The sequence below is a fragment of the Mauremys reevesii genome, linkage group 1 (assembly GCF_016161935.1).
Source record: "Mauremys reevesii isolate NIE-2019 linkage group 1, ASM1616193v1, whole genome shotgun sequence".
NCBI classification, from domain to species: Eukaryota; Metazoa; Chordata; order Testudines; family Geoemydidae; genus Mauremys; species Mauremys reevesii.
In genome coordinates, this window is record NC_052623.1 from 205,000,724 (window position 1) to 205,013,882 (window position 13,159).

General features: G+C 40.2%; 1 protein-coding gene across 7 annotated transcripts in view; it reads left to right on the top strand.

Annotated features, from left to right (window-relative positions):
* Positions 1-13,159, top strand: part of GRAMD1C (GRAM domain containing 1C) — a 91,447-nt gene that overhangs the window by 12,527 nt on the left and 65,761 nt on the right. The gene's annotated exons all lie outside the window — the stretch shown is intronic.

Below are 13,159 nucleotides of genomic sequence, written 5' to 3' on the forward strand. Positions count from 1 at the left end.
CACATACGAGACTAGACTAGTATGTGCCACAGGCAGAGAATAGGAGGGACCAAGGTGCACCAGTGCCCAAGGCCCCCACAATGGCAGGCAAATGATTAAGTGAGAAATACCTGGATAATCCTGGCAAGTGACCTGTACCCCCATGCTACAGAGGAAGGTGAAAAAACCCAAAGGTCCCTGACCTGGGGGAAAATTCCTTCCTGACCTGACATGATGATCAGTTAGACCCTGAGCAGCTGAACAAGAACTAGCCAGCCAAGCCCCTGAGAGAGAGAATACTCAGCACACCTCAGAGCGGGCAATAAGAATCATTCATTTAAATCCTTCTCCCATTACTTGCTGAAGATTTCTTTGAAATAGCACCAGAGAGGCCTAGGAAGGGCCACATTATATAATGTGTCTAGAACTGGTGTTTTTGCTGTGGGCGATATTGCTTGGAGTGGGGGTTCCTGTTAGACACACCAAGGAGTGGGGAACATACACTGTGCCCATCCAGAGCTAGATTATGAGGAAAATATCCTGACTAAGGGGATAAGGTTCTCACTCCAGAACTCAGTCATTGCAAAATAACTCATGATCCACCCCATGTGGCATTGGAGCCTGAGTGGTAAATAATCACAATGCTGCAGCTATAGTTTTGGGAGCATTAACTGTAACAGCTCAGGGGGCAGTCATGTGAGGCGAGTAAAGAGTATTAATCACATTTTTCAGATGAGAAGACTGAGTCAGAGAAGTTAAGTGACTTGCCTAAGGTCACACAGTGAGTCAGTGAATCAGTGGAATAACCAGGAATGCAAGTCAGGAGTTTGATTTCCCAGTCCCGTGCTCATACCTCTAGCACCTCTAGCACATATATTTCTTTTCCCACTCCCCACCTCTCTCTCCTCAAGCTGGAATGGGATGTTTTAAATAATCAAAGCATTGACTTTGAAATAAAAACCTCCTGGAAATTTAAACCTATTAGGGTTGACTCCGCCCTTCCATCTGCTGAAGCAAACGGAACATTATGATTTGTACTGTGTATCTGATGAAACCTTGCAAAGTCAAACTGCATCATAGAGTTCCATGTTTATCCTATCTATTACTCCAGATCAAATTTGTTCAGTTTAAAAGTAAACCTGTTTTTCTGTCAGCCCTGCAAACATACACTAGGATCTGAGATTCACATTTATTTATTTTCTTTTCACATGTTCTCACCCATGTTAACAATCCTATAGGCAAATATTCTGCCTGCTCAGCTACATCTGTGTACCTGAATTAAGGGCTAATCGAGTTACGCAGATGTAGTAGCTATTAACTACGTTTTGTTTAAGGGGCCAAATGAGGTTGCACATGTGTTATTCAGCCTACACAACTACTGTTGTTGTTGCTAATTCACATAAAGAAAAGAACCCAGTTTGACTCTCAGATCTCAGGGGCAGTTTGACAGTCTCGCACTTAGGAAAAAGACACATGAGTTTTACTTGTAAACTTGGCAAATCTGAGCTGAAGTCATTGAGTTACAAGTTTGTACAGCGCCTAACACAATGGGATCCTGGCCCTTGACTTCCAGGTGCCATGGTAATACAATTAAAAATAAATACAGCACCTCGCCATGCCACTATCACAATCGCCTCTTCAGGCAGAATTGCACTTTTAGGATCCAGTGGCATTTTGCCTAAAGGTTGAAGCTAGGCCCAAATTTTCCCTCCTGCCCATTTTTGTACAGCGTGTCATTCATCCATGGAGTGCTGCAGTCTGCCTCAGAAATGGTTACATTTCAGTGGTGCTGTCTGTGTGTAGTTTGTCATGTGTTTGGGATTCTTTGCTGTGATGAAGGATGCTATGTAGGTATTCTAATATATTATGTATCTCTGTATTATCTAGTGAAATAAAATAACAACTTTTTGGTGATTGCTATTTCCTGAACTCCTGGATGTATTTAAGCCTGTAATTCACGTTTACCTGTTTATATAAGTATTTTCCTGTATTTAAAACAAGGGACTTGTATAATAGTTCTGTATACTTGGCCATTGAAAGGCACCACTGTGGTCTGTAAAGCAATACCTATGCTGCAGGAGCCAGATGCTGTCATAGATTATCTCAAAAAAGCCTCCCAATTATTTGCTTAAAAAAAAAGAAAAACCCATAATTTAAAAATGGGAAGTAAATCTTTCACCTGCTTGTTAGGGGCTGTGGTAATGAGACATTTATTTTCCAAGTTTAAAGGTGACAGCATAATTAGTGGGGATTGAATGAAGAAGCAGCAGGAGGAATAAAGAATGATGTCATGAGCCATGTCAGACAACAGCATTCCAGTGCTAAAATGAAGTCATTAGACTCCCCTGCCATTAAAATGGTGTTATGTCATTTTCTGCCTCTATCCCAGAGAATGAAAATCACATGTTTCACCAATGTCTTGCCTGGTTGGCTATCAGCTGTTGGATATAAACTGGTTCTTATAGCTCCTGGGAATCATAATAGACGTGTAGGTGATAACACAGCAAACGATGTGTGCCATTACATAAAGCATATGTCAGTAACATTCAGTCAAAGATGATGTCACTTTCTATGACAGGTATAGACTTTTAGTAGGCTCCTTCCCACTCGTTTAGCTGATAGAAAAGCTGGGAAATTGCAATAAACACAGGGCTACGCCGCTACTCCATAAACATTAGCATACACAACACTGCACAGATGTCAGCTCTGCTAACTGGAATATTTGCTGCACAAAACTGTACTTTGCTGACTAGCCACTGACTTGTTCCAAAGGCTTTCCTACGTTTCTTCTCCAGGATGATGAAAACCAGGCACTTCTCTGTAAAATCCTGATTGGTCTGATTTTCAAATCTGCAACTTCCATTGACTTGAGTGGGGGTTGGGGATGCTCAGCACCTCTGAAAGTCAGGCCAGATGTGACTGCCATTTTACAGAGACACTGTGATCTAGTGGAATGAGCACAGGATTGGGAGTCAGGAACTCCTGGGTTCTGCTCCTTGCTCTGACACTGGGTGATTCTGGGAAGGTCACTTCATGCCTCTGTACTGATTTCCCCCACTCCTCCCCCAGTTTCTAAAATGAGGATAAATACTTACCAGCCCTACTTCACACGGGTGTGGTGAGAATTAATTGGTTACGGCCTGATCACCTTACTAATGTAAGTAGTTCTCATGTGCATAGACTTCTCACATGTATAAAGGTTTTCAGGACTGGGTCCTTAATGTCTGTCCTGCTCTTTGAATGTGTAAATCATTTCTTAAATGCCTAGTATTATTTTATTGCTACTGAATTTTAATAGCAGCTTTTCAGTTTACTCAAATGTGTTTTTACTAGAGATGGGGAAAAAGCAGGGGTGATTTAGATTTAGAGGTTGTAGGAGTACCATTTTTATCAGAATTTCTAAAGCAGGGGTCAGCAACCTTTCAGAGGTGGTGTGGCGAGTCTTGGTTTATTCACTCTAATTTAAGGTTTCACGTGCCATTAATACATTTTAACATTTTTAGGTCTCTTTCTAAAAGTCTATAATATATAACTAAACTATCGTTGTATGTAAAGTAAATAAGGTTTTTAAAATGTTTAAGAATTCTTCATTTAAAATGAAATTAAAATGCAGAGCCCCCCGGACCAATGGCCAGGACCCAGGCAGCGTGAGTGCCACTGAAAATCAGCTCGTGTGCCGCCTTTGATACGCGTGCCATAGGTTGCCTACCCCTGTTCTAAAGCTTGTGTGTGCTTCTGGATAACTGGTTCTGGTTGGGTATAATCTAATATTCAAATATAAATGGGCAAAAACAGAGGGGCATTGAACATAGCAGTTATATCTGGGAACTCTGTCCCAAGATTCTCTACTTTTTATCTTTTTTATCATCTTCCAACAATATAATTACATTCAATTTCCTGGGGAGAGGAAACGTATAGAAACCTAACACCTTACTTAATTAAGGGGATTTCAAAACAGTGAAAAAACTAGGCAAAAGGACCTTCAAGTCAAAAAAGTAAGGAAGTTAAAATTTCTTAGGCTCAGTATGGGGTTGTGTCTTAACTAAAGCATCACAGAAAGGGTGTAGCCCTCTAAATTAAAAAGGTCAGCAAGAAAAAAATTCAGTATTGCTAGATGTCAAGGTTCAGGAAGTTATTTGAACCAAACCAGGTATCTTTCATCAAATGGAAATCCCGTCCTAATTAAGCCAATAGAAAAGAATATATGCTACGGCAGGGGTTCTCAAACTGGGGGTTGAGACCCCTCAGGGGGTCGCAAGGTTATTAGTTGGGGGGTCGTGAGCTATCAGCCTCCACCCCAAACCCCACTTTGCCTCCAGCATTTATAATGGTGTCAAATATATTAAAAAGTGTTTTTAATGTATAAGGGGGTGGGAGGTGGGTCGCACTCAAAGGCTTGTTGTATGAAAGGTGTCACCAGTATGAAAGCTCGAGACACTATGCTATGGCAAGTAACATGTACATTGGAAATGAGGAGCACTAAGAGGGAATTTGAAGAGCCGATAGCCAAAGCCATTAAAACAAATAATGCAAAATGTCAAGTATACGTATAGTTTAAAGAAGAGACAGAACAGAGATGTACAGAATAATGAAAGACACAGTGAATGTAAACTGTGTGCTTCTATTTACCCTTTCTCATGATATAAAAACAAGGGGATGGTCAGTGAAAACGGAAGGGAATACATTTAAAGCTAATACATTAAAATGTATAATTATCCTGTGGAACTTATTGTCACAAGATATTAAGTAGACCAAGCGGAGAGAAGAAATTAAAGGATTTGATATTTTATATGCTTGCATCCGAAGAAGTGGGTATTCACCCACGAAAGCTCATGCTGCAAAACGTCTGTTAGTCTATAAGGTGCCACAGGATTCTTTGCTGCTTCTACAGAACCAGACTAACACGGCTACCCCTCTGATATATGGATAATGTGAGCACCCATAGTAACATTAGACAGGATTAACTTATTGAAGGGATATAGAATGTTATGCTTTGGGGCATGAGCCAACCATTAACTGACAGAGGTTAGGAAAAAACTTCCCCATGGGCAGATTATTCTATAGTTGTCCACTGTGGTGTTTCTTGCACCTTCCTGATACTGTTCACTGAGAGACTGCACTCAATCTGACCTGGTATGTCAATTCCCATATAGAGAGCATGTAGCATTATAGCCTGTTAACAGATGCTTCCTCTTGCATGTTATTTACCCAGTATTTTATATTTTCCTAAGCATTTGCGGAGAGTTGAAAGGTAGAGATTTGCTTGGACTGTGTTGAGGTACCTCCATTAATGGACTGATGGTTGTTTGTCATATTACAGCTAGTTATTTTAGCCTGATTTTTTTTATTTTTAATTGTTTGTATGATATAATGTTTTAAAAAGGAAGTGGGGAGGGGTAGAGGACCACATGGATGGTATATGGATCCAGAGAGGTCAAATAAATATTGGCTGTGGTTCTTAATAAATAAATATTTATTATTTCCATGGGCATATTTTGGAACATAAAACCTCAGTATATGCTCTTGTTGCTTGTAGCATGTATTGTAATTGTAATTATTTGGAAGCAGTATTCAGTTATCTTGGAAACAAGAATAATAGTGCTTTAACTACTGACACCTCAAGGAGCTCTCTGGTAGCAGGAACTAAAAAAGGAGAAATTGACTATTCCTTAGTTGGCCTAGAACTTTCTCCAAATGGGCTGTCTCTACATTACACTTTTCTGGGAAATCTGCCTGTTGTATTGCCCTGATGGTGCAGCTAGAATAGCTGTGGCTCTGGCATATGTACTTCGTTGTTGAACTCTGTTCAGAACAGGCTGAACCAGGACTGTGATAAAAATGCTGGTGCCCCATCTATCACTATTAAACTGTGCCAGTGGTAATGCAGCAGTGGGAGATTTATTTTTTTTTTTAAATCTAGTATAGACAAGGCTCTTGCGGGTGAGCCTCGAATCACATTATCTGGTTCTGGTTGGTAGAAATTTTTTTCTTCAATTTTAGGTTCAGAGCTTTGTTTTTCCTTTTCAGGTGTTGCCATAGGGAATAAAATTCCATTAAAAATACTTGAGTTATTGTGTAAGACCAACAGGAAGTTGTTTGATTGAACATATTTATACCTAAGGCCAGATGTACACTACAAATGTCTGCTGGTATAGCTATGTCGATCAGAGATTTGATGGGATATGATCCCTGACACACACAGTTGTGCTGACAAAAACATTTAATATAGATGCAGCTGTACTGGGGGGAAAATGCACTTTGTTTAGTGTATCTTATTTCACTGAGGGGCTATAAGCTGCGTCCTCACTATGAGCTCTTTGCAGGTAAGAACAGATTTAAAAATTTTATTAAGATGAAGGTTTTTTTTTAAAAAAAGAGTGAACAGTACAGAGTTTAGGCGTAGAAGTTTCAGGTTATCAAGGAATAACGTACAGATTATCAAGGGGTGCGAATTTCGGTTTAAGATCAGATGGCGTAAGGAATACATAATCTGCAATATCCCCGATTGGGGGTAAAAGGTTAATGGGTCAAAGTACAGACATTGAGATATGAGGGTATGTTGTTCATCATATAATGTCTATGTTCAGGTGAGGAGTATAATGAGTGGATATGATGATGAGGATGGATTGACCTTCATTTGGTGAGATTTAACGTTTAGTGATCTTAAGGTTCCAGTTCATATGGTCCAATGGAAAAAGTCTCTCGGTCCCTTTCTCATAGTCGATGCACGATGTTGCTCCGGCTCACGCCTCCTGGTACTGTCGGTGGCCAGTGATGTGTTCAGTGTAGATGTTCATGGCCCATTGGATGGTGTCTGAGACCATGAGCCATGCGTAGCGTCGACCAATCCCATACTATACCAGCATAGCTATACTGGCAAAGCCTTCCAAGTGTAGACTTGGCCTTGGAGATAGGAGTCTCCAGAATGCACTTGAAGTAGAACTTTAAAAGAAGACTTTAATTTTTTCCCTCTATGTTAGCTTTTTACATTTGTGGCTTGATTGCAACTTAAAGGTTGTTACTGTAAACAAGCAGCCGCAAAATAGCTTCCCCTGATTTTCTTTAAAAAAATAAAATAGTCTGTTCCAGGTGAGCTATTTATGTCCCTTTGGGAAAGCAGATAAGCAGAGAACTGAAGCAGATGTATTTGTTTAGAGTCACTTCTCATATTATTGATTAGTCATTAGAAATGAGTGGGAGCAGAAAATCCTAAAATAGCTTCAAGAAAATCCTGAGTGCTTTTTTTAACCTATATGTGTAGAAGATTTGGGGCATTTACATACTTTCTAAGAGTTTTCTGGAGAGACAGATAAATGACTGGGGCTTTTTTTGTATACATACTACTTTGTAACTTGTTTTACTGTGGCCAGAACTGTTTAGAATTTTCTTATATTCTCTACGTAGCTTTAGTATGTGATGATTTGCTTTGTCAAGAAGTAAAATATTACTGATATTACTAAAAATATCATTGGCAATAAGTTAAGTAAATCCAGGAGTCCCAGCAATAAACAAAGTGCTTTTTTTTCTTATTGCAGTAAGACTCGCTGAGCTAGTGCAGTTCAAGACTGGGGGGATGTTCCTACACAAACTAAAAACTTAGGGCATGTCCTCTCGACAAAGTTACATCAACCTAAGTTACAGCCACTGCAGTAATTGATTAAATTGCTTTTGTGTGTCCACACTATGCTGCTTGTGTTGGCAGTGCGCGTCCTCACCTGGAGATCTTGTACTGATGGTACTGTCAATGTGGGGCATTGTGGGATAGCTTCTGAAAGCCAGTAATGGTCAATATAAGCAGCACTGTGTCTACTCTGACATTGCATCAACCGAACTACATCAACACTGACTCTACATTTTGTGGAGTTATTAAGTCGGTGTAACAGAGGAGTTACGTTGGCAGGACCAAAATTTTAGTGTAGACGCTTCTGTAGTTAGGTCAATGTAAAATGCCTGGAGTCGACATAACTCTGTAGTGTAGACCAGGCCTTAAAGTTAAGATTGCTAGACTGCCACATATCCCACCAATGCAAATCCTAAAAAAAAAGAGAGAGAGCAAGAAAATAAAACTAGTAGTTAAATCATTCAATGCCACACTCATTCTGAACACAGACAGCCGACTTGGAACTCAGCCATGTTGTAGTTTTGTTTGATGCTTGATATCAGGTTTTTCCTTGGTGTGTGTAAGTAGGGTGGAAAACATGAAAACAGAAAAAATGTGAAGGCACGATCCATGTTGACAGTGAGTTCTAAATTTGGCAGCAATTTTTATGTAGAAACTACAGAGCAAAAATTTGTATTATCTAAATAGGTTAGAAGCATGGAGAAATGTCCAATGAGAGATAATATATTTAGAGATATTAGGAAATAAAACAGATGAAGGTCCTGATTCAGCAAGGTACGTAAGCACATGCCTAACTTTTAAACATGAGTTATCTCATTGACTTCTGTGGGACTACTTATGTGCGTAAATACCTTGCCGAACTGGAGCCTAAGTGAAAAGCATGGGGGATTATGGCTGATATAAATACAAAACCTTATTTAGCAAAATTCTTAAAGGAAAACTTCATTGATCCATTATGTCACCTGGGATTGCTAAATAAAAAATCACAAATTTTATATTTTGTAAAATTTTAATTTTCAGCATGTCTCCATTTTCAAAGTATCTTCGTAGCTGTGAATGTTTCTGGTGTCCCTCTCTAAGACGGTATTTCACTGATATTTCCCAGCAACCACTGGGGATTGGTGCTGAGTTCAAGCTGCAGGTGGGAGACTACCTGGTCCAATCCTGAGGTCAAGCTACAAATGGGAGTGTTGGGGACTCTAGTACTGAGGTCATCTTAATTGTATTAGTGTGCCCTTGTATCTATACATGTATTATGTTTAAAGCAAAATCCAGGATGATTTTGAGGGTCACAGCAGATGGGGAAAATTCAGGGAGGAAAGTTCACTTTAAACAGTTTTTCTTATTTACACAGCCTAAGTGGAAGAGCTGGTGAAGGGAAACTAATCTGAATGGGGCAGATTAATTTACAAATAATATTGCCTAATATTTGCACACGTGTAGGATAGGAAGAAACATGAGTCAGCCAAAACAGATACTCAGAAAGGAATGTAGTTTTGTTCTGAAGTAAATTATCATCTTGGGCTGATCTGGAACATGATGCAATGTCAAGTCAGTAGATTTCAGACTGACGAAGCTTGAGAGTTATATCTCCAGTTAAACTGCGGATACAGACGCGTTGAGATATGTCAGATGGACTGAGCCAGCATCAAGAAGCAGACATCTTGGGCTTTGAGGATAAAAAAGGTTCTTTTCTGCTATGCAATGTAGGTAATATTTCAATAATAATGGCATTCATCTATTCAAGTTAGTTTAGACTTTTGTTTCATGTTGTCGCTTTGTTCTAGATTTCTGTGTAATTGCCAATTAAAGGTTATCTTAACTGGGCCTTGGTGCTGTTAGTTCAGGCATTTACTGATTTCCCTGAGACACAAAATGCGATCTGATCTTGGTGGAAACAGTAGTAGGTAACAGCTTTAATACATGGTCGCAGGCACAGCAGAGAATAGTGGTGAATAGTGCCACAGACAAGCTGGAGAAGGCCAGTGAGGACACAGGTAGAGCTGAATGACTTGAAAGGCGAGAGGTATATAATTTGTTTTTGTTTAATATAGTCACATAATAAATTTACATATTCTTTTTTTTATGAGAGTTTCTGTTAAATGTGTTTGGAACAGTTATGTAATGAACATAGGACTAGAGCTAGTCAAAACTTAGAATTTCTAGTTTGCTGGAAATGTCAATAATTTGAAATTTCTTCGTTCACAAATATTTTTGAAATTTCGTGTGAATCAGAAATTTGGCAAGTGTTGTTTCAGGTTTCCACATTTTTGTTTTGGAATTGTGTAATTTCAGAATTTGTTTTGTTTTGTACCCATGTTGGTCCCAAGATATGAGATACAAGGTAGGTGAGCTAATCTCTTTTATTGGGCCAACTTCTGCAGCTGTTACACTACATAGAGGAAGATGACAGAAATTGGTCCAGTGAAAGATATTAGCTCACTTAGCTTGTCTCTCACTTTATTGTATGATTTTTCATTTTTATATTTTATTGTGTGTCAGTAGTAACATAATACACAGTGCTTTGTGTCAGTATCAAATTGTTTCCTTAAAACAGAAATAGGAGACAATTTGATTTAGAAGATAAGATTTTTTAAATCAGTACTAAGTAGCAGCTGCCCTTAATGAGTTAAAAATAAATAAAAACCAGACTGTTTCAACTATTCTGTCATATTATGACATGAGTAATAGTACATATTATGCAGTACTACTACTGACACCATGAAATAATGTATAGTAATAAATGTAATACAAAAATGAAAAAAATAAAGTAAAATGCAAAACAAAATTAAAGTTTTCTGAAACTGAACATTTTTTGTTTCAAACATTTTTTTTCCATGGGCATTTTGGTCAAAGTTGACACGTTTTTCAAAAAGCTTCAATTTGAACAGAAATGGGATTTTCTATCAAGAATGTTTTGATGAAAACTTTCTGACCAGCTCTACATAGAACTTGATAGTTCTGATGTTCTTAATAAGACAATCGAGCATTTACCCTCTCCCTCAGTGGTGTATATTTGATCCAGGATACCGCTGAGCGATAGTTGTTGCCCCATAATGGTTGGACAGTGGCCTCAGTCAGATTCCTGGGAGGCAACTCAGATACCGCTGTGATGGATGCAGTAAAGACTCTGAATAGAGCTGTAAATACGTGTCCGCAGGACTAGTCAGTTTTCTCTGTGAATGAAAATCTTGGAATCTCTTCCCTGTCACTTCTCAATGATTCCCTTAATTCTTGTGACATTCTAGGAGGATGTATTTCGGAAGACCTTAACATACAGTTTTCTGTGGTTCAGGAAAAGTCTTCCCCCATCCTTTTTTGAATATACTAGACCTGCACCAACCTATAATTTCACTAGCCAGAGTTTCAAAATGGCTTTCAGGCTTAGCTAGAGCTTATTGCCATAGGGCATGGAGACTGTTAACAACTTTAATAGTCTTTGTGTGTGTGTGTGTGTGTGTGTGTGTGTGCGTGGAAATCATGCATAGAAATGATCTCACATCCATTTATATGGAGCCCATCATTGAAGAAACTGAACAGATTTTACATGGCTTGAATATGATCATTGTTCCAAAGAATAGCTGAAAAGGTAGTTTGCTTCCCTGTGGCCTACATCAGGGGTTGGCAACCTTTCAGAAATGATGTGCCGAGTCTAATTTAAGGTTTCACGTGCCAGTAATACATTTTAGAAGGTCTCTTTCTATACGTCTATAATATATAACTAAACTATTGTTGTATGTAAAGTAAATAAGGTTTTTAAAATGTTTAAGAAGCTTCATTTAAAATTAAATTAAAATGCAGAGCCCCCCGGACCAGTGGCCAGGACCTGGGCAGTGAGAGTGCCACTGAAAATCAGCTCGTGTGCCACAGGTTGCCTACCGCTGGCCTACATCTTTAAGGCCGAGGATGGAGAGGGACCTTGTCAATCAGTTAAGAGCTTAGGATTTCACAGTTCGGTTATTTGAAACCTAGGCAAAGAGATGCATCTCACAGTTCTTAATACGTATGGTCAGGCTTATGCTTGAATGTATTTCCATCAGTGAATTCCAGAGGAGCAGACCTGGAATTGAGAATGCCCTCTACCTCTCTCAAGCTTCACTCTTCTCCAGTATTCTCAACTAGCAGAGGTCAGATGGTGTATGGGAGATGGTCTTTAAGGAAATCTGGGCCTAGGCCATTTACAAGCACTTGGAATTTCAACCAAAAATCATTTGGCAGTTAGCATGGAGAGCTGCGCACAGGCGTAACATACCCTTGTTGGTCCACCCTGCTCAGAAGACAGGAGGCTATAATATGCTCTAGCTAGGTTGATTTCCATAGTTAGACAGAGAGAGAGCATGTCATAGGGCAGAGGTCACCAAAATTTGGGGCATGCCCCCGTAGGGGGTTGCGGAGGAACATTTTGGGAGGCACGGCTGGGGCCCCAGCCAGCCCCCATGGGGCGGGGGCATGTAGGGAGCACCACCCAGCTCCGCTCCTGGCCCTGGCACCGGCTACTGGCCCCAGCTGCCAGCCCTGTGCCCTGAGCCCCACTACCTGTCCTGCACCCAGGGCCCTGGCTGCCAGCCTTGGCCCCCGGCTGAGACTGAGCTCCCGTCCCTAGCTGTGGCCCCAGCCTCGGCCACCTTCCTCCTGTCTGCATCCCCCCCTCCTCGAGCCACAGCTCTGCTCCTGGCTCGGGGCGGGGGGAGGGGGGTTGGTGGTGGCAGGCAGGCGTAAGGGGGGGATGTGAGGTAAAAAGTTTGGGGACCACTGTCATAGGGCATGAAGCCTGCACCCCTAACTTCCTTGTAAGTGGTCTCTATACTATAAGTCAAGGTTGTGACAGGTTGACAAAGCAGGGTGGGGAAGCATGTACCACTGCTGTCTGCATAGAAACTGACTTCAGTGCTTTCAATCAGGCATGTTTACCGAGTACCAAACCATCTGTAAAAGCAAAGACCAGTATCTTGGGACACTTGACTAGTGGTGGCTTTGTGTTAGCAAGAGTGAGTAATTGTTCCTATAAATTCCAGAGAGGAGGAGTAAATGCTATTAACATATATTAATAGCACATGGTGTGAACAGGAAGTATTAGTTGCTTTTTGTTATTGCACTTACCTCTATCCTTTTTCCATGTTAGGGTGACCAGATATCTCGATTTTTATAGGAACAGTCCTGATTTTTGGGTCTTTTTCTTATATAGGCTCCTATTACCCCCCTCCCCGTCCCGATTTTTCACACTTGCTGTCTGGTCACCTTATTCCATGTGTACAGTTTGTTCTGGAATTCGTAGCTCTGGGCTGTCAGTGTCTTGTCCAGTGTCTGTGCTGGAGTGTATTCTGTGGGCAATATGCTTGTTTAACCATCCCTGCTGTAGCTGGAAGGCTGGGTTAGTCTGTGAATGAACTTCTCATGATATCACCAAGAAATAATAGTGGGATAGCACAGCATCATATGCAGCATTAATTTTAATTTATTTAATAGTATACAAACACAGAATAAGACACATTCACTGTCCCAGAATGTTTCCAATCTAAGGGGCCTAATTCTTTATGATCTTAGTAATTAATGCTGGGC